The 5782-nt window shown below is 36.7% G+C and overlaps 1 pseudogene; it reads right to left on the bottom strand.

The window, feature by feature from the left end:
* Positions 1-775: 775 nt before the first annotated feature.
* LOC148695683 (uncharacterized) lies at positions 776-5117 on the bottom strand (annotated as a pseudogene).
* Between the last annotated feature and the right edge of the window lie 665 nt (positions 5118-5782).

Raw genomic sequence — 5782 nt, 5'->3', positions numbered from 1 at the left:
CATATAAGTTCCGGAAACTTGAACAGGTTCATCAGATAAGCACCGTATAGCCTAAACCACCGCCTTAAGTAGAACCTCTCTCCTCGCCTGCGAAAGAAGAGTATGTTTCCAACCCTGAAGCTTGCTCAGAATCCGGTCTTACAGAGGATTTGTTCAATGGCGTTTTTATTTAGACTTTTTGGTTCATCAACTCTGTCTTGGGTATAAACAATAAACAGAAATGAAATAGCTTGAATTGGGTGACTGAAATTTAGGAATTTCACTTACAATGTTCTCCAATTATTTTGACCATGATAATGAGTATAAGGGATAATTCATGAATTAAAATAATTGGGATTAATTAAAGCTTGTTTAAAACTTTAAAATAATTGTTATGATATATTTTCTTATTTGGCGTGACATGATTATTAATTACAGCTTGTTTATAACCAACTACTAATTTTTCAGATAAATACATATAATATAATTGGGATTAGCATGAGGTGGTACAAACATACAGAGCAATGTCCTTAATCCACTAGAGCTTTCTGTAAAATGATTGGGCGCTAACAGGGAGTTTGATACCAACGTATTCCCCCGGTGTAAATTGTGTAAAAAAAAAATGTCAAACAAGTTCGTATTGTAGATTAAATGCATTGGAAAGTTGGACATTCAAATTCCTATGTTTCGGTCTCCCATGCATTCATTTAAAAATTGTAATTTGTCCATAACAATTTTAATGTAGCTATCAAAGTTCATGTAAAAATTTTATTAAAAGTTAAAAGTAAAAATTTTGTTAGAGCGCTACTTTGGTATTAAAAAATTCATGCACACGCAGCCATTGATCCCACCTATTGAGCCGGTGAACAGCCACAGTTTCTGGTATAAACTCACGATAATACTTCACATCGGTTCCCGGATAGTTGTACATTGCCAGCTTATTCGAGAACTGGTTTTTTGCTTCTATTCCCACCTTCAACCACTTTCCGACCAACTTATACTCGAGACCAAACACGTCCTTTCTCGGAGTGTCACAAGCTTAAATCCATGCAACCAAATCCCAGGGCAGCACAAATCCTATCCCGAACGTGTAGTTCACAAACAGGATCATGCTAGCACATGGAATTACGAATTTGTAGTACAAGTTGAGCGACAAGGCAAGTGGCTCGAGCCTAATGAAAACTTCGTCATCTGCCTTCACGATGTAGTTGTATTTGTGCGGCAGGATGTGTGAGAGTGAAGAGAAGTAGGTGTAGGCTTTGCCACTGTTGTTGTTTTCAGTACAATTGAGGATGATGATGTCGTTGAATCGTAGGGTTTCTAGAGCGATAAATATTTGCTGCTCGAATTTGGTGAGGTTGCATTAGATGAACTTGACGTCTATTTTCGCAATGGGAGAAGACTGGATGCCATAGACAAGACGGAGGAAGTGGTGGCGGTCGTGTTGTTTTCTTTGATTTTTCTGGGTTATAAGATATGGAGATAAAGAGGATTAAAGGATACAAGAGGAATGAATGTTCTCTTCTCTCTTGAAGAAGTTGCAGAGAGGAATATATTTCTCTTAATGGAAAATTAAGCACACACTCGTGCATTTCACGACCGTTTTGCCTTAATTGGATTCACACACTTCACACTTGATCTCAGCCACACATCTAGCTAATTTATAGGATCACTACACATGGCTATTTTAGCTTTACATCTTTTTGACCTCACACTTAGCAGATATGCTCAAGTGAATACACAAATAAACTCATCTCATTTCACTAATACTAATCAGCTATAGACTTATAATTCAACATTCCCCTTTAAGTCTTGAGCTGATTTCACTCCAGGCATACTCCTGAGATAGTTGAAATGTTCATTAGCCGAAGGTTTTGTGAAAATATCTGCTAGCTGCTCTTTAGTGGAACAATACACCAAATCAATGATTCCTTCCTGTAGTGCATCCTTAATAAAATGATACCTTCTATCAATGTGTTTGGTCTTCTGATAGAACACATAATTCTTTGTAATAGCAATGACAGAAGTGTTATCATAGTGAAGAGGAGTAGCTTCAGTTTGTAATTCTCCAAAATCTTCCAAAACAAACCTCAGCCATATTGCTTGAGTTGTGGCTTATGATGCACTTATATATTCAACCTCTACAGTTGAGAGTGCAATACAAATTTGCTTGACCGAAGCCCAAGAAAACACACCACTTCCAAATGAAAATGCATATCCTGATATGCTTTTGCTGTCCTCCAATAAGCCACCCCAATCACTATCACAGACGCCAATTAAACAACCTTTCCTTCCTTTAACATACTCTAGGCCATAATCCAGAGTTCTCTTGATGTATCTGAGTAGTCTCCTTGCAATTCCATAGTGTCTATTGGCAGGACAGTGTATAAATCTTGCCGATAAACTTGTTGCATACATTATATCCAGCCTTATAGCAGTGAGATATAGAAGGCTTCCCACAATGCTTTTATACATTTCCTTACTCGTAGATCCACTTCCATCATCTTTAGATAACTTCTCAGTAGCTACAAAAGGAGTTGTGACAGTCTTCGCTTCATTTAGTCCAAATTTACTTAGTAAAGAACTTGCATACTTCTTTTGGTGAATGAAGATGCTAGAGTCAGTTTGAATCACTCCTATTCCGAGGAAGTGATGAAGGAGTCCCAAATCTGTCATCTCATACTTCATTTTCATATCTTCCTTGAACTCTTCTAGCATTGATTTGCAACTGCCAGTGTAGACTGTATCGTCCACATAGATAGAAACAATCAAGATATCTTCTCCCCTTGCTTTTATATACATAGTTGGTTCACTCAAGCTCTTCTTGAAACCACACTGTGAGAAATAGTTGTCAATCTCTCCATACCAGGCTCTTGGAGCTTGTTTTAGACCATAAAGAGCTTTATGAAGCTTGAACACCTTTTCCTCCTTGCGTTTGACTATAAAACCTTCAGGCTGCTCAACATAGACCTCTTCTTGTAGAGTGAGTGACACTAGCTTTTAAAACCACTTGGTTTTCAGATAATAAAGCCAACGGATAACACCTATTCACTTTCTTCTTCACTTTCATAACTAAGCATTCCAGTGATGGACCATCATACACACTGCACTGGACCATCATACACACTGCACATTCCACCACCAAACACCAAGAAATATCCATGCTCATCCATTTGACTTACACTTTGCAAGTTTTCTTTTAAACCAAGCAGGTACATTACTTCTTTAACATATTTTCTGCCCTTATTTGTATCAATCACTAATGAGCCCATTCCTGCTACATTCACAAGGTCTCCAGTTGGCATTTGAACTTTCCCAGCTATGTTGGTTCTTACATCAACAAGCAATTCTACATTTCCTGTCATGTGATTGATACAACCACTATCGATGTACCACTCTCCATTCACCCTTGGTTCTGTAACTATGCTATTTGCATAAAATAGATTCCTTGTCATCTCCAATTAGTTAGCATTGTTTGCCTTTTGCACTGCTTTAGCTGCAGTATATTCTTTTGCCCAATGCCCAAATTTATCACAATTGAAGCATTTTGGTTTCCCTTTGTATCTACACTCACCAAAATGGTATTTAGAACACACCTTGCACTAAGGCTTTGCAACCTCTTGACCCATTGACTGAGATGCATTCATATTCTGATAAGTGTTCAAAGGAGATTTCTGCTGAAATTTGGGTTTTGATTCCCATTTCTTGCCTTTAGAATTCCAGTTTCTCTAAAATCTGGATGAACCAGAGTGAGCACCACTCTTGTTTTGTTCCTTTGGATTCACAAAGAGTGAAGAGAATGCTCTCTCAGTTGCATCAACAATATGCAAATCAAATCATTGTTCTTGGCTCTTCAAAATTGCAACTACTTCCTGCAATTCTATAGCCTCCAAACATTTTGTATTCTCAATGACTAGACATATGGGATCATATGGTTTACTAAGGTTAATCAGAACTTTCTGCACAAGTCTTTCATTAGACAGAATTTCACCAAACGTTTTCATCTGATTAATCAACTCATTTAGCCTAGTAAGATACCCAATCAAATTTCATCATCACGCATTCTAGCATATTTGAATTCATGTCTCAGATTTTGCAATTTCACAGATCGTACCTGATCACCATCGTGATACTCTCCATACAACAAATCTCATGCCATCTTCGCTGATTCAACATTGGCGATTCGAGGGAAGATTTGATCCGAGACTGCATTCTGAATGATTCCCAGAGCCTTTGCGTCTTGCATCAACACAGCAGCCATTTCTTCATCTACATCATCCTCTGATGATCCTTCAGTCTTCTTCTTTTTCGAATCGGAAGTTTTAACTCCCTTCTGTACCAGATTCCACAACCCATGTGATTTGAAAATCGTCACCATCTTGTTTTTCTAGAACTCGTAGTTCTCACCAGAGAAAATTGGAGTTCTCACTTCCGAGCCTACATATCCAGACATCTTTTGTCTGAACGGGTTGATTTCTCTTCTCAGATGATAATGGGTCTGTGGCGACTTTCACCGAGCTTCAACTCAACTCAATGAGTTCACAGATTTACGCCCATGCTCAAATGATCGAACTTGGCTCTGAGGCCATGTTGTTTTCTTTTATTTTTCTTGGTTATAAGATATGGAGATAGAGAGGATTAAAAGATGCAAAAGGAATGAATGTTCTGTTCTCTCTTGCAGAAGTTGCAGAAAGGAATATATTTCTCTTAATGGAAAATTAAGCACACACTCGTGCATTTCATGACCGTTTTGCCTTAGTTGGATCCACACACATCATACTTGATCTCAGCCACACATCTAGCTAATTTATAGGATCACTACACATGACTATTTTAGTCTTACATCTTTTTGACCTCACACTTGGCAGATATGCTCAAATGAATACACAAATAAACTCATCTTATTTCACTAATACTAATCAGCTATAGACTTATAATTCAACTAGTCGAAGCTATCAAGCAGGTTAAATTCCCGAGCAAGAGGCTAAATTGGGTTTGAAGGATTGGTGGTTTGGGATGAAAGGATTGACGGGGATTTAATTACTTAAGGATTGAAGAAGACGACCAATAAAAAGAGTGGGATAATAAGTGAGGGTAATGTGACTAAATATTAACCACTTCCTATGTATTTTATGCATTTATCAAATTTTGGTTTTTTTTCTTAAAAATATGGGTTAGGGGAAAATAGTAATTAAGGATAATATACGCAGTTATGCATTATGCTTTGTTCATGCTTTTTTTGTTTTTTGGACTAATTCTGCATTTTAGGTGTTTAACTCCTTTAAAACTGATCCCTAATTCAAGTTGGGCATGTTTCATGCCATATAATTCATGTGAAAATAGAGCTTAAGTGATGTACGGGTGTTACTTACTCATGATTCCTCGTAGACTATTTGGTAATTCTCGTGAAGCATTGGAATTCTTAAATGTATGTCACAATAGTTAATTCAAAGGCCAAAACACTAGAAGGTATTGCAAATGTGAAGATGAGAATTTTTCAGTGTGACTGTCATATTGCCATGTAATCTTATCAATTTATTTATATTATAACATATGAATCAGTTTATTAACTCTCTAGTTCTATAACCTATCAAATGAATCACTTACTCATATTATAACACATTATTATTATTATTATTATTATTTTACAAACGATAGTATTAGTGAGGAAGAAAATCGGTGAAAATCTAATCCACATCAAAACAAATAAGTATTTTTCCTTTCCCTCTGTTGTAAAAGTGATATGCAATTATAATATATTACTTGATAACACTACGTACGTGATGGCCACATTAAAAAACTT

Source organism: Pyrus communis, chromosome 7 (assembly GCF_041283825.1).
Source record: "Pyrus communis isolate YQ-2024b chromosome 7, ASM4128382v1, whole genome shotgun sequence".
NCBI lineage: Eukaryota > Viridiplantae > Streptophyta > Magnoliopsida > Rosales > Rosaceae > Pyrus > Pyrus communis.
Note: the sequence above shows the minus strand (reverse complement) of the source record. Positions and strands in the feature narration are given on the sequence as shown.